This window comes from Lissotriton vulgaris, chromosome 9, assembly GCF_964263255.1.
Source record: "Lissotriton vulgaris chromosome 9, aLisVul1.2, whole genome shotgun sequence".
Lineage (NCBI taxonomy): Eukaryota > Metazoa > Chordata > Amphibia > Caudata > Salamandridae > Lissotriton > Lissotriton vulgaris.
Genome location: NC_141697.1, coordinates 111,936,323 through 111,959,213, shown reverse-complemented (window position 1 = coordinate 111,959,213; position 22,891 = coordinate 111,936,323).

The following is a 22,891-nucleotide window of genomic DNA, read 5'->3' as shown; positions in this document are numbered from 1 at the left end:
ATATATATATATATATATATATATATATATATATATATATATATATATATATTACCTACTGGCGGTCGCCAGTAGGTATATATAGTTAGGATTTTTTCTCTATGGGATTTTTGAAAATTCTATGTCTAATAACTTTGGCGTTTGTGGACGGAATTGGCTGAAATTTTCAGGAAAATGGAACATTTTGTTTCTGAGCAGCCCCTGAAAATTTGGGGGGGTTTCATTAAGGGGGGGCCGAGAAAAAAGGGGGGTCCCAAAACGTGTTTTTCCCATGTTAATTTCCATAGGGCGGTTGGCCTCACTTTTAGCTCGAACGGCTGAATGGATTTGCACGAAACTTGGCAAAATTGTAGGGACTGTTAGCCCGATGTGCCTTTGCTAGGTCTCAATATATGTGCTCCAGTGGATTTTGAGTAATTTAGGTTCAAAAAAAGATATATATCTGGGCGGAGCCTAACCACACATCTGATCTGATTGGCTGTCAGCACTTCATCCAAGAAGTGTTGGCAGCCATCTTGGGACCAATATACATGATAGCACCTCATTAAAAAGCATTGTAGTTAATAGAGGGTTTTAGGACTTTAGTTACATTATAAATCATTTGTTGATGGTACCATACTCGTTTTAGGAATTGTGGTGGGTTATAAGGTGATTTTACCATGTGAAAAAGCCTTCTGCTGTGATATCATGAATATTGTTTGAAAGAAAACTAATATCTCATGATTTTCCCACAGTGGTTTGGAAGGGGATCTGTAAGCTAAACTGAAAGCATATTTTCTGTAAATTCACATTATCTTTTTCAGTCATGTGAAAATGAAGTCTGGCATTCTCAGTAAAACATGTACATCCAACAAGGACAGAGACTGTCAGTTGATTCCTTTGTGCTCTACTGCAGCCTCCTAAAGTGTTCTAAAGAACAACTAGAGCGCTAACAGTCCTACGTATTACAAAGGTATAGCACACCTGGAGCCATCGTGATGGGAATAAAGTGGTAACTCTTAAAACATTTAATTTAAAAAGGAACAAAATGAGGGGGTATATTATGCAATAGAAGGTATTATTAGTGCTGCAGAAAGAAAAATTAGGGCACATTTTGAGTGACTTTTCAAATCCTCTTCTATTTCATGAAAAAATTCTGACATGCAGTCTCCCAAAATGGCCACCAGAGACAAAAGAGCCCAAATGTAGCCCAAATATCACCCAGATGTAGCCTAAGTATAGCCCAATGACAGAATGTCCCAGAGTGTTCTAAAGAACAACTGTGCAGTAGTGTGGCTCACTGGTTAGAGGCGGCAGACCCGAGAGCAGAGGACGGCCCGGGACCAGGGTTCGATTCCCGACGCGGCAGGTTTCTGGACCAGGGTCAGCGGACTCGATAATTCTCTCGCCTCGGTGCCCACTCTGATCAGCGATCACACTCGGCAACTCTGGGCATAAGCTTGCCTCATCTGCACTAACGGCCCCACCAGACCGCCGGGGATGCCTGGTCTCACCCTGGAGATACCCATTAAGGGACCATCTCTCAGGGAAGCCAGGAAGGGTTTCGCAGCGGTCGAAGCGCGGAGATACTCCTCCGGGAGTCGATCCTAGCGCTATATAAACTTGCAATTAATTAATTAATTAAAAACTAGAGCGCTAACAGTCCTACTTATTACAAAGGTATGGCACACCTGAAGCCATCTTGATTGGAATAAAGTGGTAACTCTTAAAACATTTAATTTAAAAAGGAACAAAATGAGGGGGTATATTTTGCCATATGAATTATGATTAGTGCTGCAGAAAGAAAAATTAGGGCACATTTTGAGTGACTTCTCAAACCCTCTTCAATTTCATTAAAAAATTCTGACATACAGTCTCCCAAGATGGCCACCAGAGACAAAAGAGCCTAAATGTAGCCCAAATATCACCCAGATGTACCCCAAGTATAGCCCAATGACAGAATGTCCCAGAGTGTTCTAAAGAACAACTAGAGCGCTAACAGTCTTACTTATGACAAAAGTATGGCACACCAGAAGCCATCTTGATTGGAATGAAGTGGTAAGTCTGAAAACACTCAATTTAAAAAGGAACAACATGAGGGGGTTAATTTTGCCATAGAAAGTATGATTAGTGCTTCAGAAAGAAAAATTAGGGATCATTTTGAGTGACTTCTCAAATCCTCTTCTATTTCATTAAAAAAATTCTGACATGCAGACTGAAACATGCACTTTGAATACCAGCAGCAGACGTCCCTGGTGAGCAGTAGCTTTACTACAGTGATCTAATGTGCAACTAGAGTGCTAACATTCAGAATTTATGGCAAATGTGTGACACATCTGAATGCCTTCTTGATGGAACCAAAGTAAACAAGCATTGAAAATGCAATAGATCTCGCCCTCGTTTAAGTTAAAGCCATTCTGTTTGTAATGAGGTGGCTTTTTAGCTTTGCTTTTATTAGTGTTTTTTCAACTTTCATGTAAATAACATGCATCTGTATGCATATATGTATATGTATGCATGCATTTATGTTTGTATTTATATAGATATACAGATGATATATGTTTATATATGTATGTATATATATATATTCACTGAAAAAACCATAGGTTATAGACCATATATAGTTAGGAATTAGCATTTACAAAACCTTGAAAATTCACTGAAAAAACCATAGGTTATAGACCATATATAGTTAGGAATTAGCATTTACAAAACCTTGAAAATTCACTGAAAAAACCATAGGTTATAGAACATATATAGTTAGGAATTCGCATTTACAAAACCTTATTTTACTCACACAAAACCATTGAAATTCCATATATAGTTAGTTGCACTAACTATATATCGCGCACCCGCAATCCACTGCTGATGATGTCACATATTACATCATTCATGACATGGTCAGTGACATCACTGATGACATCACTGATGACATCTCAAATGACATCACTGATGACATCACTGATGACAACATCCAGTGACTGTATGTTTCTGTAAAGTTAAAATATGTCTTACATATTGAAGAATGAGTGGATGTATAAGTGTCTGGATGAAGGATTTAGTAGGTGCATGACTGACTGTATGAGTGAGTGATTAAATGTGTCTCACTGAGTGCATGGGTTAGTGACTAAACTGTCTTAATTTGTGCATCATTATGTCTGTTGTTCTGTAAACTGTTGCATGTGTTGATAAGTAGCTATATGAGTAACTATATGGGTTATTGATTGGTTGCCCAAGTATTTGTATGGGAGACTGAGTGTGTGTGTGGGTGGCTGGGAGGTGTATGACTCTGTGCATAGATGTGTGAGCAGTTGATTCACTAGATGTATGGTTTCAAAAGTGCATGTGGAAACAGCTGTATGGGCGGTTGACTGTGTGCATGAGTGTATTGGTGAGTGAATGGATATCTCAGTGCTACATGTCAAAGTAAGTACATATGTAAAACACAGTACATGTGAGAGTTGGCATATATAAATAACTGTGCATAAGAGCCAGTGAATGTGTGAGTGGCTGTATGGATCATTGTGAACTTGTATCAGGGATTGTATAAGAGAGTAAATATGTGTTAGTATATGTTTGAATAAGTAAAGTTTGTATAACTGTATAGTTGAGGAAATGGAGGTGTGATTGATTCTTTGCATGACTGACTAGGTGTGTGAGTAACTCCATGGATGAGTGACAGTCTGTGAGTGTCTGTTTACACTGATTGTATCTAAGGTTATATTAGAGTCTGAAGAGGTTCATCGTATTATCACATGAATGATATCATCAGTGATGTGATCAGTAATGTGAAATGAGATGTCATCAGTGATGTCATCAGTGATGTCATTTGAGATGTCATCAGTGATGTCATTTGAGATGTCATCAGTGATGTCATCAGTGATGTCACTGACCATGTCATGAATGATGTAATATGTGACATCATCAGCAGTGGATTGCGGGTGCGCGATATATAGTTAGTGCAACTAACTATATATGGAATTTCAATGGTTTTGTGTGAGTAAAATAAGGTTTTGTAAATGCGAATTCCTAACTATATATGGTCTATAACCTATGGTTTTTTAAGTGAATATATATATATATATATATAAATATATTGTTTATTTCGGGTATCTAAGTGTGCATTTGCTTTCCAACAACTTTTACAACAAATGATTGATGCTAACACATATTCTCCCTATTTTCATTCAATATTATATTAGTCTAATTACTAATGTACATTATCTCAGTGGGGTCTGGATTTATATGCTCAACCTCGGATCCATAGCAGTCACATAACACCTCCTCCTTCCACTTAGTCTGCGTGTATACATTTATTGATGAGCCCAGTGGGGGAGGGGGACTGAGTTCATAATAGGAGCTCATTCATTTACAAAGAAATATTTCACAGTTCTACGGGTGGTGCGGTGGTGAGAAGAGACCCAACACATCATAGGTAGGGGATTTCCCACCTATAGTCCTCTAATGTTTCACATCCCGAACCCCATTTCAATCTGTGTTGCTTACCTCTTCCACCAACTCTATCTCATGGAGGCCTCTCATGATTCTTGTTTTACATGGTCTGCTCCTTATGGTCCCAGTTTGCTGCTCAGGCTAACGCTTTTTTCCACTGGCAGCTCCTGAAGTCATAGCTGTGCCTTCTGCTTCTCCCACTCTCTGCTTACTTTTAGAAACATTCCTAAAACTTGGCTTTTCAACTTGTAATCTTTCTCTTCTACCACTCTCCCGCACTATGCTTAGCTATCAGCACCAAGACACCCTAAGGTATACTTTGCTCTATATAAATTAATTTAACATAACATAACTTGATCTATAAATCTAGCTTCCAATCTAAATATCTTACTCTCAGCCATCAATACCAGCAGCCCCGCCTTTGGATTTCTGGGTACTTTCCATTGTCTCCCCCTTTCCGCAACATAGGTCAGTCACTCCTTTCCCGCAATCATATAGGCTTGTACATCCCTCAAACCACATGCATTAGATCGGCCTCTTGTGTTTTACACCTAAGATATATGTGTGACACCAACAACTAGTTTTACTTTGTATTTTTTGCAAGGTCCATTTTTGCCACTGGCATAGATATCTTTTATAATAGTGTTGTTAAGTATTCCAGGAAAAGGTAGGTTTCAATAAGGATGTGCGAGTGAGAACATGAAAATGTGAGAACTGAATACGTAGGAGAATATGGCATTCTAAAACTAAAGTGAAGCAGGGGAATTTTTTTTTTATAAGTTCATCATTTTAGGTATTATGTGGAAATTGAGCTGTAAAAAGCAATATTTAGCCAATTTTTTCAAAGCTTTTTCAGAGAAAAATCTCCTCAAACCGACTTCAGAATATTGAGTTTGCTCACTCTGCCCCCTCTCTTAACGTAGTGTGGAGTTATTTACCCCATCACTTTGAACAATTATGAGGTGCCACTTTCATGAGAACCCTGACACTCGAATCCATAATCAGAAAGTTTTCTCAATTCCACGAGGCCTGGTGTTTCCTGTGGTCTCCGGCAAACCAGGAAGATGCCCAATGATAGTTTTCACCCCGGCCCCAATCTTGAGGATGAAAGGACCATAGCAGATGGACACCTTCTCTGGTAGAAAGGGAGGAGCCCCACCTTCCTAAACCCTGCCCAGATGTGGAAATAACAAAATAAAGGTTCATAGTGGGGCAGAAGCTCCAGCAGTCCTGGCTTGCTTTGATACCATGTGGGGTGTAGAGCACACTGATCTGTGCAATAGAAGCCCATATAAGCCTTTGTTGACCACAAGCTACTGCCTAACCCTCCTTACACACGATAGCACAATGCATTAACCATCCACAAACCAGCTACCTCTCCTATCACTCACTGGCTTTATGCTGGTCTCTGACCTGTACAGCACTCATCTACCTTTTGGCTAGGTTCATGCTCTTGAACAGGGTTCTCCAACGTCGGGTGCTTATTTAAACGTCCCTTGCGCCACCTGTGTGTCACTCTTTGAGCGCTGGATCCATGCCAGATTTTTAGCATATCCCCAGCTAGATAAATATAGTCAGAGCCGGCTCTAGGGCGGTGTGATCGGTGCCACTGCACCGGGCGCTGACTTGGGGTGGGGACGTCATGTTCATTGTTTTAAAAACACCAGATGCCATGTTTCTGGTCGCAGCAATTTTCAAGCATCAATAAAAATTTCACCATAACTCCGGTGATTAATGTTCTTCCTGGTGATAGCCCTGAGCTTTGTCTGGTTGTGGAAGTTTGACTCATCATAGTGCAGAAGGTTAAGTGTCACATTCACATTACAAAGTGCCTTTGATATAAATAGTTAAATGGGTTATCGCTTTTGTCAGAGAGTTCCTTATGTTACTTGCAGTTTAAAAGTAAAAATCCTAATATAGAGCAGTGAGCTATTAACTATCAACTGCAAGGAATATATTATTGCTATATGTTTTTTTGCCCATTCTTTCCTAATCCTAATATTCATTTGGGTAGAAATACATTCTTATTATTAAAGAAAACCCCTAACAATGGTGTTACATTTTAAATTCTGAATTTGTGCTTTTTCAGACTAAGGACTCCTAACCCATAGCACCTGCCAGTATGGATGCTGTGACTCCTACACCTTGTAGGCCTCTGTCATATGTAACACATTCTATACACTGATTTATGCGCATATGATTGTCTCCGTGCAACGTATGTGTGCTGTAAAGTGTTCTGCCACCTTAAACTGGTATGAGTGGCGCTATAAAACTAAATTACTCTAAGAGACAGTGGTTATGGAGACTTGGGGAGCATTGTCAAATGGTGGTAGTGAGGGAATCCGTGGCAAGGTGGTCATTTGGGGGCGGGGACGCCAGCAAGCATTTTCGCACAGGGCGCCACCAGTACTAAAGCCAGCCCTGAATGTAGTGGCATGGTTCCGGCATTCCAGGACTGACTTTGGAAAACCCTGCTCTAGAAATATCACGTACAAACATAGGGCCTCATTAGGATGGCGGACGAACCTGCGTCCGTCCGCCACCCCGAGGTGGAGTGACTGTCCGCAGGGGCGGCGGCGGTCCCTCATTGTGAATTAGGATGTGACCGCCACCCTGGCGGTAACATCCTGTATATTTAACATTGCCGCGGGTGCTGCTTGAAGCTGCACCCGCCGCAAGGTTAAATATGCATGCTTTCCATTTGCATGCACAAAACGGCAGGCACCGCGCTGTGCCTGCCGCCTTGTACATGCAAATGCTAGCCCCCATGTGCATCCCCCACCCCCCGACACCCTGGGAACCGCAAGGGCCACCCAGAAGCTATTTTCCACATCCTTTTCCATGGCGGTAAATCCGCCGCGGAAAAGCATGTTTATACACACATTGTAATTTGGCTGGCGGTGTCTTGCAGACACCGCCACCAAATTGCGGCCAACGCCCCGCGGATAAGCGGCAGACGGATCAGCCGTCCGCCGCTGATCCCACCACCATCCTAATCTGGCGGTGGTTGTTTTGAAGGGCCGCAGCGGTGATTCCGCATCCTCCGGGCCGGGGGTGTCTTCCGCCGGCCCGGAGGATGCGGAATCACCGCAATCCTAATCGGCCCCATAGTTAGATACATACTAATGTGTATCTAAAACTGGGAGAGGTGTCATTGTAAGCACCAGTGCCAATTTAATTACTTAGAACATCAAGCAAAATAAAACATACCCATTCATAAAACCGCTCTGCTCAGTAACCTCTAGCACAATTGTTTGAAGTGCTAAATAACATGGTACACTCTGTAGACCCGAGGGTTAATAATTAATTACTGTCAAGTTTCCACCACACAAGCTGTCAATCAGAATTGAGGCGGGAGCAGCTTTAGTGCAGCAGTCTTTCTGGGTCGGCCATCCTTCTAAGAGACGGTGTCATTCCGATGCAGGGAGCAGGCAGGGGGCTGGGCCTGCAGTCAGTAGGGGCCCACAGTAATTGCCAGACGCCGCTTCTCATAAATCAGCTGGAAGTCAGCATCCATTGAACCTCTCTGTTATCTGGCAAACTAATTTTGTTCAGCAGCCCCGGCCTATTTATTCAGAATGATGAATCATTTGAAAAATTACTCCTTCGTCTTTTTGTTGCCTGTATTTTAGCACCACGGGTGCTTGCAAACACATATATTACACACAGGGGGAAATAGCAGATCGGAAGAATGCAGCGCTTTAAGATAAAGCGGGAGCCACTGAGCGCTGTCCTCGCTGCGTGAAAAATATTGAAGCCATGTTTTTTTATTCTGAAGCATCTCCAGTGCGTCCGCTGCTGAATATGTATCCCTGAAGGCTCAGCCGCGCTGAATTGTTAATGTTAAGCTGTATGAAGAGGCTCATTTAAATACATTACACTTTTAAGGGTAATACCATCTTACTGCACGGAAATCTCGAGGATGGTTTCTGCCAGCAAAGAGGGATGGAAGATAACACCCTGATTTAGAGTTGGATGGACTCACTCTGTCCGTCAAGGTGGCAGGGGACATTACCTGACGGGCTATCCGCTTTCAACTTCAGAGATGACTACAGTGGCCAAGCGGGCATCTCTGTGCCCCAAAAGGTGCTATCAAGGGAATATATGATTTTTCAACGATTACAAGTTCCACGCATGGCATTACCACGCGAATTTTACATCGCAAGTGGCTTTACCACGCTGGAATTTACAACGAAGGATTGTACCACGGTAGAAACGTCTTACCTGCACGTCTTTCTCCAGCAGCCCCTTACTTCCATCTACCATGGAAACAAGCGTCAAAACACGTCTTCTAAAATAAAAAAAGGACTGTTTTTTTTACGTACACTGCACGTCTTTGGGGGAGGGTCATTCCTTTTACTTCATTAATACCACAGAGCGTTTTTTTAATTTATCTAACTCGCTCCTTAATTGATGTTATTTTTTGGGGGGGAGACCCCCCCAGCCCCCCCAGCCCCCCTAGCCCCCCTCCCAACCCTCCCCCAGCCCCCCCAGCACGACTGGACGGAATACCACGTCTCCCCCCAACCCACGCTGAACGTACTTTCGTGGTCAAGACGGTCGTGGAAGGCACCCACGTTGAAAAAACGTTTGCGTGGTAAGTGTACCGTGGTAAACGTTATGCGTGGGGATGCCTTCGTAGTAAATGATGTTTCCCCTATCAAGGCAGATCTCTTCAAGGTACACAAAGTTCGGTGGATGGCCACTGTCAGTTTTGATGGGTGCAGTACCATAGCTAGCACTGTGCCCGCCTGTGGCGGTCCCTGTGTTTGCCGGCCCACGGCGGGCGTAGTGAAAGGGGGGGTGCTAGTGAGTTTTCGACGTTTGCCACCCTGCTGCAAACGCATTGAGAAATTGAGGAGCGCATGGGTGGGGGGGGGATCCTTCTCCCCCAACCCTCCCTAGCTACCTCACTGGATGGCTGTCCACCAAACTAATATAATTTGTTTTGTTTGTCATAAAAACATCTCCCAAAGAGGTATTTTGATTTTAAAATACAAAACAATTAAGGGCCTCTACATTTTGGACGTTTTCTTCCAAGGTGTGTAGGTAATTTTTGTTTTATTCTGTCCCTCAACGCCATGTTTTCCCCAAAATAGGGCGGGTGTTGTAATGTTGTTTCCTCCGATTGCCCATACTCCGATGGGTCACTGGAGTAGGCTTTCTGTCAACTGAGCCAACGTGGTTTCGCAGGGCTTAGTTTGGGTCTTTTGCTGCAGGGAGATCCACCGACACTCATTTTGGGGAATCACACTTATTTATCCCCATCAAATTTTGATCCAGAGCAAAGGAGAAAACATGAAAAGAGAGGAAAGAAGAAGGAAGAGAAAGGTGGAAAAACAGCAACAAAGAGAGATATCTGGGTTGAAAAGGAACCTACAAGTGAGGCAAAGAGGCAAGGGGTGTATAGTGGTGCATTAAAGAGGCATAGGGTAGAATCAAAACTACGCAGTCTTGGTATTCAGCACCCAACCTTCGATAGCGCCAGCCACAGGCTTTTTAGTACGAAATGCTGGGCCCAGCACCATTATTAGCGACACTCCCCACCCCACCACACATAGCATGCATGCTAAATAAATAAATACACCACACAGTTTTTGTTTGGGTAAATATTGCTGTAGGTTTAATACATACAACAGTATGCAATCTGGTGGGTTATCTTACGGGTGATCCAAGGGCAGGCAACCATCTGGGCTGCCTGCCTGCCTGATGAGCCAAGCAGCACTGGGACAAACCCCATCTGTGCTCCCCTTCTGGTGATCCTCTTCCCGGATCACGTGATCAATTGGTCCCTTATTACTCAAGCACCTTTCAGGGCAGAGTGTAGCAAGGCAAGCCCATGGTTGTTCAGTCCCACAACCGCCCGAAGGACTAACGGGGCGCCAACATGGTTTTCCAGGAACCTCACATGAGGCTCCTGGGATTTGGCTCTGGCACACCTATTGTACCATGCAGCGGTACCCTTCTGTACCCATTTGCTTCCAGATCGCCCTGTCACTCTGTGACAGCTCTGGAGGTGGCCTCCGTCACCGCCAGAGCCCCCCAACAACACAATTATGGTCTTACCAACAACGTCATCTCTAGAGCCTTCCTGTAAATATAGAAAGATGAGATCCATCCCTACTAACGATTAATGACCCCATAATTATCAGGTATCCTTTCACCTTCGCTTGAATCATCCCAGTGTCTGATGAGACCTAAACCCCTTTGATCTGTGAACTTACACATTGAACTATTACCCTCTTCCGGGGATATTCAACGTCCTCCTCTGACTTAGCCCCACTCTGCAGGGAATACCTCAGAGCTCACATTGACCCATGTATTTGCTGATCTCCCCTAAGTCAGCTTTCATGGCTTGTAAGAAAGACCTCCTCCCACTAACAATGAGGCCGTTGCCCTTAAGGTGTATCCCTATACATCCCTTATTCCTCATGGGAATTACACCTGCTCAGCTCCGTCTGTGGTGAAACCCCCTAGGCTTACCAGCTTAGCTAACCTGTCTGCTTAACACAGTGCTCACTGTCTATCCCAGGAGGGAACTCTACTATAAATCATCGCTAAATTACCCTTCAAGCTGATGTGGGCTCACACCTCCTGCAACCTGTGGTAGCAATCCTTCTAGCATTTTGTGCTCCTTAACACCTGTTTACCAAACATGGACCTGCAGCACACTTGCTTAGAAGACCTCTTCCACCACCAGCCTATATACTATGGCTATGCGGACAGGGCATTTCATGCGTAACTGAAGCAACCTGTAACCTGGCCCGAGAGTAGAGTGCACCCACTTTGCTGAAGTTGACCAGACATTTGTGGTTAATAAACCATGGCACCTTCTTGCCGTCACTGCGACCATATGGAATGACAACTTACGCCACCTACCAGGCTTCTTTAACTAAAGCCGATCACAGATATACACACACCTGCTAACCAGCCGTGACCCTTGATGCTCAATCCAGCTATTGAACTACAACTTTGTTATCCCAGGACATTGCCCACCACAAGATCAAGCCGCACATGAGCATATTGCCTTCACCCACTGGAATCGGGTGCAGTGTGCTCTGGAGTTGTCAGTGATGCTGCTCCAAACCTATCTTTCTAGAGGCTTTGGTGCCACAGCACACCTTCTGGCCTAACCAACTGACGCAAGCCACTTGTCTCACCTGTCGCTGCGAGATTTTGATCTTAAACCACGCTTTCGTAGTTAGCAGATTCCTGCAATGTACCCTACTGCCCCTGTATGGCAAGTAAAATACCTGTAACATTGTCCATCGCACTGCCCTCATCTTCTCGGGCGGTCCGGTGGGGGATAGAGGTCCTTAGCATTGGTTGTGCTACAATGCCTGGCCTCCTAGCCTACATGGCAGGTGCCTAATATCGGTCTGTGTGTGTGTGGCCCAGGAACCTTAGCAATAGGTTTGGTGTGGATGGGTTGATAACAATGCCTGCCAAGAAGTGTAATACCCTTGCCCAACCTCTCCTGACCAGCATCTATATCATTCTTAAACATATTTACTGGTTATGCCACATGGCACTCTTCTGGTTGGTGATACGGAACCTCCTACCCAGCATACGCTTACAATCTCATGACAGAATTTCATTGCACGCGCTGCATTGCCAAATGCGATGCAGTGCATGCAATGAAATTAGTTTTATTTATTTATTTGTATACTTACCTCCGTTAGGCCATATTCCGGAGTTTACTATCCCCCACCCTGCCCCTCCCCCGCCCTGCGTCACCGCCCGGCAGCACTTCCTCCAGGAGCCGCTACTGCACAGAAATGATTAAGAAATAAGGAGGAAAGAAAGAGAGAAGACTGGAAGGAAGAGTGGAATGAAGGGTGCATGAAAATAAGGAAGAAACTGTGATGAGAAGGAGAGGTAGAAGGGATGAAAGGAGGGATGCAGGGTCAATGGACTGATGGTTGTATGGATAAAACAATATTTGTGTGAGTGAGAGAAAGAAAGTTGAATAATAAAAGTCTGGATGACTGGCTGAATGGATGAAAGGTTGCCTGGATGGAGATGTGGAAGGATGAATTGCTGAATTGATAAAAGGAGGGTGAATTGATAGATGGATGAATGGATAGGTAAAACGATGTATGAATGTTTGGAAGTGTGAGTGGAAGGACGGATAGATGGAAAACTAATAATGAAATGGTGGATGGATAAATTGGTAAAAGGAAAATAGAGTAATATTTAAATAAATAAAACAAAAATAAATTCAATAGAACTGGAGATATGGTGAAAATAGTCCCTCGAAGCTCAAATTGCCATTCACATCTATCTGGTAGTGCGACACCGAGAGAAAGTCAAAGGTTCAGGACAACCCCAATGGAGCACGGGTCAGATACGGGGACTAGGTTAGTCTTGCTGAAAGAGTTAACTTCTCATTCTAGCACCAAAAGTTCCGTTTGGATTGGAAGGGGCTGCAAGGAACAGGGAGAGTTTTACACTTGTCTGTCGAAGTAGAACAAAGAGCGGGTCAGGTATTGCGGTTGGCGTTGCTGCAGTGTGAAGATCCTGTCAGTGTCATGGAGGGATGGGCTAGAGCTTTGCATTGACAACTGGCATGGCTGGCAAGGTCTTGGCAAGAAAGGGCCTGTTCGTGTTTGCAAAGAGCCCAAAAACTTAGGAGGATCTCAACTGACCCCAGTGAACTCAGAAACTACTGCCCGATCTCTCTGCTCCCATTCCCAGCAGGGGTACTGTAAAAGATCATAAACAATCAACTCATGACACACCTGGATCAGTACTAGGCACTCAATGCTTCCGAAAACAGCTTTCTCAGCAATCACAGCACCGAAACCACTCTGATCGCAATCACTGATGACATCGGAACCCTCCTCGAGGAAGAAGAAACAGCAGCTTTGATCCTACTCGACCTCTTGGTAGTGTTTGACCCCATATCCCACCATAAACTGATCAAAAGACTCTACACCATTGGCATTCATGGAGAAGCGCCCAGATGGATCACCTCCTTCCTCTCCGGAAGAACCCAGAGGATCCACCTTTCACCTTTCACCTAGGACCCTAAGAATTCACCTGCGGTGTCTCCCAGGGCTCATTCCCAGCCCCACGATCTTCAATGCATATATGACCCCACAGTCCAACATCGTCAGATCCCAGAGTCTCAATATAATTTCCTAAACAGACAACACCCAACTCATCCTCTCACTCACTGATGACCCCACCACCACCAGAACCAGCTTCCACAGATGCATGACAAACATTGACAACAGGATGAAGAACAACTGCCTGAAGCTGAAAACAGACAAGATGTAAGGACTGACCTTAGGCAACAGCAACAACACATTGGGAAACTCCTGGAGCCGTATTACAGAAAGTGCCCTGGGGGCACAACGGGCACTTGATCCCGCTTTGCGTGCCCCCGGGAAACTTTGGTATTACAGAACGGGCCGTGGACACCTGTGCAGGCCCTTCTGTAATACCGATAGCGCTGGCGCACATAAAGTGCCAGCGCTATCTTTATGGGGTTGTTCCCTCATTTGCATGGGGGCGTGCCCCATGCAAATGATGGACTTGTTTTGCCTCTGTGCCTGCACCGTATTACTGACGTGGGAGCGGAGGCAAAGAAGCTGTCAGGGGGTGCACTGACAGTGCACAACCTAAAAGAAAGCACACTGTCAGTGCGTCCCTTGAGAGCAGCCTTCTGGAGGGGAAAGGGGCTCCTATGGATCCCCAAGACATCCCTTGCATGCAGGCACAGTCACTGACCGCACCCACCTGCAAAGGGATCTCCAATCCTTTTTAAAGCAGCCGTTCTGTTTTTCATCTGAATGTGCTACCTCCAGGACAGCACGAGTTCGCGGCTGCCTTGGGACAGTGCAGTCATCATAATAGAATGCCTTTTCATTCTTTATGAAGGGTGCACCTTTTTAAAGATGCACCTTGCGCAAACAATTAAAATGTGCTTATTGTGTTATGTGGTCCCAGGTGGCCACCAGACATAGGACCCGCAGCCACTCCCTCCAACAATGCCAGAAAACTTTGAATCATCGTTGACGACAAGCTCACCAGATCAATGCAATCTCCTCCGCCTGCTTTCTCACTCTGTGTATGCTACGTAAGATTTTCAAGTGGCTATTCCTACACATGAGACGCAACACAAGCCCTCATCACCAGCCGACAGGACTATGGCAAAGCCATCTACATAGGAATCTCTGCTCACCTTCGGCAGAGACTTCTGAGCACACAGAACACCACAGCCAGACTCATTCTCAGCCTTCCCCGACAACCCCATATCACACCCTACCTCAGGATACTTCACTGGCTAACCAAACAGAAAAGATGCCAATTCAAGCTGCTGACCCATGCACATAAGGCTCTACACAACCAGGGGCCCGCCTACATTATCCACTGCTGGAAATTCCACCAACCATCCAGAAGACTACATTTTGCCTCCCTTTTACTTGGCCATACTCCCCATATTGACTGAAGCAGTAGTGGAGGATGCTCCTTCTTCCTCAGTGCAGTACAGACCTGGAACAGCCTCCCAACGCACCTCCAGACCATCAGCTCACTTCTAGAATTCCGACTGGACCTCGAGACCTGGCTGTTTGAATAAGCCTCCGGGGCCTGCAGGAGTCTGGATACCCTATGGGTTGATAAGCTGTGCTTTATAAATCCTGATTTATTGATTGATTGATTGATTGATTGAGTAAGTCACACCAAGGGTCAAGGACCAGAGAGGCACCACATTGGGGTCAGTAACTCACTCTAGCAGAGGCCCGTAGGGCTCAGGCAGTTACAGTTGCAGTTTACAGGCAGCAGGTCAGCTGGGCAGTTACACAGTGCCTCTGGAACTTATGTCCATGTAGATCAGAACAGGAGGTCAGCTGGCTGACCCTTGGGGTTACTTCAGGCTGGGGTGAAGGGTGCAGAGCTGAATCTTCCTTCTCAGCAAGCAGGGTGGCAGGCAGCAGAGCAACAGACTAGCAGGGCAGCAGAGTGGCAGTCCTGGCAGTAAAGCAGCACAGCAGTCTTTCTTCTGTAGTATCCACAGGTCCCAAAATGTACTGAAGAGTTGGTGCCTGAGGTCCAGAATTTATACATAGTGCCTCCTTTGAAGTGGGACAAGCTTTGAGAGGGTTCCCTTAAAGTGCAGGTTTCTTGGTTCCCTTGGCTCCCTTACCCTGGCTCCAGACTAACTATGGGGGGAATACAACCCTTTGTGTGAAAGCAGGACACAGCTTATTCAGGTGTAAGTGGGGCATTACCTAACTCCACTGCCAAATCCTGCCAATGATGGCCCACCCAGGCACACCCAAGCTCTCTATTGTGTGTAGCTGGCTAGGAAGAATACACAAAACCCAACTGCTAACTACATCCAGTCATGTGACCCAGAGACAGATGCAATGACTAAATGGTTAAGGCAGGTAAATGCCAACGTTCTAAAAGTGGCATTTTCAAAATTGTAAAAAACACCCAATTCCAAAGACACCAAACATGGACTATTCACCTGTTCCCATTTGGAAGTTGCAGCTTAATAAATGTAATTAGGTAACTCCATTGTTGTCCTATGAGGGATAGATCTTGCAGTAATGAAAAATGTATTTAAGAGTTTTTCACTATCAGGACAAGTAAAACTTAAAATTACATGTCCTACATTTTAAATTACATTGTACCCCGCCCTGTGGGCTGTTTATGGCCTACATTAGGGGTGACTAATATGTATTAAAAAGGGAGGTTTGGGCCTGAAAGAAGGTATATTTTGTCAGGTCGTTGTGGCAGTTTACCACTGCACACACAGGCTGCAAATCAGACCTGAGATAAGTTTAAAGGCCTACTTAAGTAGGTGGCATAATAAATGCTGGAGGACTATTGGGCCAGGGACCAGTCTCACTCAGAGATTGTTGATTTATGCTTGGTGGCCTAACCCTTATTTGCTGAAGTTTCGACTACAGTATGAGTAGTAACCGTTTTTTGACCACTCACCACCTGCATTTTAGTGGCTTTGTTTCAATAAAGTCATATTCTTTGTATTTCTTCGTTTATAGCCACACTTACATGCACAGGATATTATTTCTGACCAAGGTGGTTCATATTTACAAAAAAATGTTCACAGGCACGAATAATATGTGAAGTGTTCTACGCTGTCACAGATTGTTATGAAAACAGGTGTTTAATGTAAATACACCATTGGTACTTTGTCAGGCAACTGATCCCCAGTCCTCAGGTGATCGAAACACTGTTTTGATCACGCTGTTGCCATATCTCCCTCCAGCTGCAGGAAAAACATTGATCACTACCCTTGTTTTTTCCAAGATGGATTATGGCAACGCCCTCTTCCTCAACACGCAAGAACAGGTTTTAACCAAACTACAATCAGTCCAAAATGCTCGGCATCCCTGGTCACCGTCCCACCTCCTCGGTCATACGTCAACTGCATTGGCTAAGGGTCAAGAGTCGGATAAAGTTTAAGGCACTCTGTATTGCCTACGACTTAGGACCCAGGTTTCTTAAGGATGCTTTTCGGATCTACACCCCAAAAAGATCCCTTCGCTCATCCCACACCCATCTTCTCTCGGTTCCACGTACCAGAACCACTACCTGGGGAGACAGGCGTTTCTTAGTAGCAACCCCCAGGCTGTGGAATTCTCTCCCTCTGTTCATCAAAACCAGTCCCACTCTCATCATCTTCCGTAAACTTCTGAAAACCTGGTTATTTAATCAATGATCATCTGGCTGCTCTCTGTCCCAGGAAGTCCGACATGCTCCGAGACACCCCAGGGTAGTTGTGCACAATAAAAATCTCAAAAACATAAACATAAACAAACATTGAAATGCACTCTGACCCATTAAAACTATTTTTGATATTACTTCTTCTCTGGGTGCAGTTGTGTTTTTGTGCTATGCAATAAGTGAACGGAGTATTATATACAATTTTTTGCCTGTATGTGTTTATGGGCCAGATGTACAATGAATTATTGCATGTGCAAATGGGTTTTACTGCACATATACAAAACCTATTTTGCGGCTCACAAATTGATTTGCAATTCGCAAAATAGGTTTTTGCGACTTGCAATTAGGAAGGGGAGTTCCAAGGGCTTCCCTTCCTAATAGCGACTTTGGAACCTATGTATGACCGTTTTTTTACAGCAGTTTCAGTCGCAAAACAGTCGCAGTTTACCACCCTTCACGGAAGGGTGGTAAACCACCTGCAAACTGGAAGGGGTCTCCAGGGGACCCCTTCTCCTTTGTGAATGCATGCATAAACATTTTCTAGGGATACGGGCTACATTTAAAAGAAAAACAACTGCTTTGTATAAAAGCAGTCCCAGAAATGGAGGTATGCTGAGCCCAGCAGGCCACAATACCTGGTGCATGATCTTTGCATACTTAGGCACCACAACTCAGCGGCATAGCCGGCCTCAGTAAGTATTACCCCTTACCTGGTCTTCACTCTCCGCATCTAGAATTGGTTAACACATTCTGTCACATTAGTGCCAGTACCTACCTTCCATCATTGCTGCACCCAGTATATACTATTGGATGTGCAATTTCTAATTTGTTGTGATTTTAATATCAATCGGCACACAGTGGATTGTAAGATGTTGGCATTAATTACTGTTACACTTATGAAACTCCAATCTTAACCATATTCTCAACAAGTTTGTTTTTTCTGTGGACCTTTAGGTAATCACATATGTTTACTTTTTAGATTAATACATTTTCCTCTAAGCTATTGGGTTGTCGCTACAGCCTCCTTACATCCAAGTCGGACTGTGTGTTTTAACTACAAGAAAGTTTATAAAATATATTCAGACATCAAACACGACCCCTAGTGATTAATAATTAGACATCCTCAACTTATATTGACCAATATACTACTTTATTTGGCAACTGTTCAAACTTGCACTGTTCTAGCTAGCTAAAATTATTCTATAATTTCCCACGTAATCTGATATACGCTCGTAGTCGTGGAACTTGACTTTTTCGTTCGTTTCAATTGGTGCTTTTAAATCTCCCGCTCCTATTCTGACCGGGACTGCTGCTGACTCATAAGCTACATTCCATCTACAAACTTGGAGCTGCTGTTGGTTTGCTAACTTGGGATTACCATCTGGGCGATAACGGGAGTGCGGGACAGCGAGGCCCAGAGGTCTTTGCCCGTTGTTAACCTTGCGCACCTGGTGCCTCTTCCTGCCCCTCATCCCTGCTGTTCCTGCCTGCTCTCCTTAAATACGACTCGCGGCCCCCGCTCCACAGGAGCCGCTCGTAGTCGTGGAACTTGACTTTTTCGTTCGTTTCAATTGGTGCTTTTAAATCTCCTGCTCTTATTCTGACCGGGACTGCTGCTGACTCACAAGCTACATTCCATCTACAAACTTGGAGCTGCAGTTGGTTTGCTAACTTGGGATTACTATCTGGGCGATAATGGGAGTGCGGGACTGCGAGGCCCAGAGGTCTTTGCGCGTTGTTAACCTTGCGCACCTGGTGCCTCTTCCCGCCCCTCCTCCCTGCTGTTCCCTGCCTGCTGTCCTTAAATACGACTTGCGTCCCCCGCTCCGCTGGAGCCGCTCATAGTAGTGGAACTTGACTTTTTCGTTCGTTTCAATTGGTGCTTTTAAATCTCCTGCTCCTATTCTGACAGGGACTGCTGCTGACTCACAAGCTAAATTCCATCTACAAACTTGGAGCTGCTGTTGGTTTGCTAACTTGGGATTACCATCTGGGCGATAACGGGAGTGCGGGACTGCGAGGCCCAGAGGTCTTTGCGCGTTGTTAACCTTGCGCACCTGGTGCCTCTTCCCGCCCCCTCCTCCTCCCATATAAGAAACGCCCCTTACGCCACCGCTGGACGCGCACGGGACAAAGCGCGGGGCTAAGCCCGGGCAAAGGGCGGGCCGTCTGAGGCCGTCCGCGGACGGTCGAGGCCGGGCTGGGCCAGAGCTTTTGACTCTTTGACGTTTTTGACTTTAAAAGCTCTGTCATTTATTGTGTCTGAGTAGTTCATATCTTGTGAGAATATATTACTTGTGTTAATTGGTAACTGCTGTTTTGTGACCATGGCTTTACGATCTGGGAAAAATAGAATGGTTACCGTGAATACTAATGCTTTCATGGTCACAGGGACTTTGGACCAGTTTTATAAACGGGCCACTGGTATTTTAGAGAAAGAAATAGCCTTTGCCGAAAAACACTTGTCAATAGACATCTTAACTGGCAAGTGTTCTTCTTTGGGTATGATTGAATCCGCTGTAACACCAGCTCAGCGAAATGGTTCGCCTGTTCTGGTGGATACTAGCCCAATTCCCTGTCCACGGGAGAAGGGGTTGGAGGGCCCCAGTATTGGCTCTATGTTGGGTTCCACTTTGCTTACTCAACCCTCTAGTGATCTGAGTCATAGAACATCTACACCAACGCCCGCACCCTCTGCTCCTCGGACAGAATATGATCAGTTACCGAGGGGATTAAATATGATTGTAACACCAGAGCAGGGAAGAAAAAATAAGAAAGGGGTTGGTAAGAGCCTAGGTGGTGGCAAAAGATCTACGAAAACGCAAACCTCGAGGGAGCCCCCACAGGCTGTAGCTCTGTCTCCCATCCAAATTGACCCTGTAACTAACACCGTTTTATCACAGTCTCCTAATGAGGATCTTCTTGGTAAAATTGAAGTTTTAGTAAGATCTTTAATATTACCCCTGATTAATCGAATGAAATTAATCAAGGAAAAACTAGGACAAATAAAGCTATCAACGAAAGGGAATTCTTTAAAACTTGATGTCCTAACTAAGGGCCCGATTCACAGAACTAACTTAAGACAAAATCCTAAACTTACTACTTTTGGTATTCACAGAAGTTAGGATTTTGTCTTAAGTTTGTCTTAAGACAGACTTAAGACAGACTTAAGACAAAATCCTAACTTAAGTCTGTCTTAAGTCTGTCTTAAGACAAACTTAAGACAAAATCCTAACTTCTGTGAATACCAAAAGTAGCAAGTTTAGGATTTTGTCTTAAGTTAGTTCTGTGAATCGGGCCCTAAGAGCTTAAATAGAAAGGATGTCAGACCCGTTCCGACCATATCCTCAGAAATAGTAAATCCTCCAAAAGGTGTTCATCCGGTGATAAATGTAACCCCGGTGGTCCAAAATATTCAATCAACCACCGGAGAAAAAGACGTTGTAAGTAAAAAGACCCAAGCTAATGAGGTAGATAGGGCGGATGCTGTCAAACAGGGACAAAACTTAAAACATGGGGCTAAACACTCTTCGACCATTGTATCCCAGGGCAAAGATATACCAAGAAAGAGGCTTCCTTGTGTAAATCTTTCCCCGGAATCTATTCCCTTGACCATTATTTTAACAGGGGTACCGGACATTAATCCCGATTACCAGGAATCAGATAGAGAGCTAAAAAATAAAGTTATTTTCTGGCTTAGTAAGAATAGGAGATTACCGCCGGGTGTGAACTCAGAGATCCTTGGTGTTAGGAGAGTGGCATGGCTGGGCCATAACACAAAGGATCTCGAAGGAGATTGCATAATTATCAACTTGAGAGACCCCTGGGTTGTTGATCATATACGTAGGGAACCAAGATTTGCCAGAATAGGAGATATTCAATCCTTGGGTTAAGATTATTTCTAACCCCATGCGACTTTTTGCATGCCACAACTGCCACAGAATTTTGGAAGGGGTAGACACATCGGCATCAATGGCTTGGATTGGTTACCATTAAGTAATAGATTCGACCCTCCTATGGGTCTGGAGGGGGTGGACTGACATCGGAATATTTGCTCTTTTGGTAGTGGGACTGAAGACAGGGATAGGGAAAGGGTTGCTAGCCCAATGAGGACCAACCAAGTCGAAGTAGTTGGAACTGGGGCAGAGATGGGTAGCAACATACACCAATATTCAGATCTGTCGATTACCCCCTTAGAAATGGCATGGGGAGGGAGAGATTCTGCTGCAAAAATAGGAAAGGCACCCCCGGCCATAGAGAATACTAACATTACAGTAACTCAGGGTGGGAAAACCATCATGAGACAGTTTGAGATTGTCCCCTTGGCTGCAGACACCAGGCTACTAGTTGCCCCCCTGAGTGAAAATGACGTGATCCAGCTGAATGTACCATCAATCTTGGGGGGAGCTGATAGTCTGTCCCAGGGGCCCCCTTTCCGTTTGATTTCATGGAACATAGCTGGTCTCTCCCGGAGGCTAGAGGACTCGGTATGGTTAAAATTTGTGGAATCCATCGAGATAATCTGTCTCCAGGAGATCTGGAGTAGAGGGGACCATGGCTTGGACGGATATCAAACCTTTAATGTTCATGCTGAACCGTCACAAGTTGGAAGAGCTAAGGGTGGTCTTATTACTGCCATTTCTGTGAAATATAATATGATTTAAACTGTCACACTGGTGGAATCCCTGTGTTATCAAATGCTTTTGATTAAGAATTTATTCTCAGTACCTCTCCTCCTAATTAATTGGTATTATAACATATTCGATACCCATGTTACTTTGGTTATTGAAAAATTAAATGATGAGATTGCAAAGGTAACAAACACCATATTCCCTCTTTTTATTATGTGGGCCGGTGATTTTAATTGTACTTTGTGTACACTTAGTGGCACCAGAGTCTGTGGTGTGGTTGATTTAAGTGATAATTCATTGGCGCATTTTAAGCATTCAAAACAAGGGGATGCCTTAAATAATATTATCATGACCAATGATCTTTGCGTCCTGGATATGTCTAAAGTGTCCGGAATCCCGGCCATACCCACTTTCCAGGGTACAGGGGGCCAGATGAGTGTCATTGACTTTGACATGGTCTCCAGAAGGTATATCCATTTTGTCAATGACTTTCAGATTGAAGCAAACCCCATAAGTGATCACAATTCTTTAATTTTAAGTTTGAGCCCTGCTTTTAAGAGAGTACAGCCCCCTTTTCAGCCAATTAAATTTAGCAGGAACCAGGGGGTAACCCTAAAGTGGGATAAGATTGATGCAAGCCAACTAGAGGTGGAGATTTTTAAATCACATAAAGCAAGTATAGATGCTTGCTTAACCCCCACTTATGAGCCAGAAGTAATAATCAAGAACTTCGAGGCTCTCCTAGGTAATGTGGCATCCCACCTCTCCAAAACTATGGGCAAAAAGAAAGGAAATGGTTGCAAATGGTTTGATGCAGAATGTTCTAGAGCACAAACCAAATTAACAAAGGCTCTACAACAAGTACCAAGGGATAGTGAGCTGGTCAGAAAAGCAAGGAAAATGTACAGAGACGCTATTACTAAGAAGAAAAAAGTCTTAAAGAAAAAGGCTTGGGACGATTTAGGGAGAGCTTCAGAACTTAAGGATAGTCGGCTCTTTTGGGAAGTAATACACCGCTCATTCCTAAGTTGCGATGAAAAGGAGAATATGTTGGTGCAGATACCAGGGGATACCTGGGAAGTACATTATGGGATAAAATTTAATCCAAAGGGGGCGATCCTACAAAC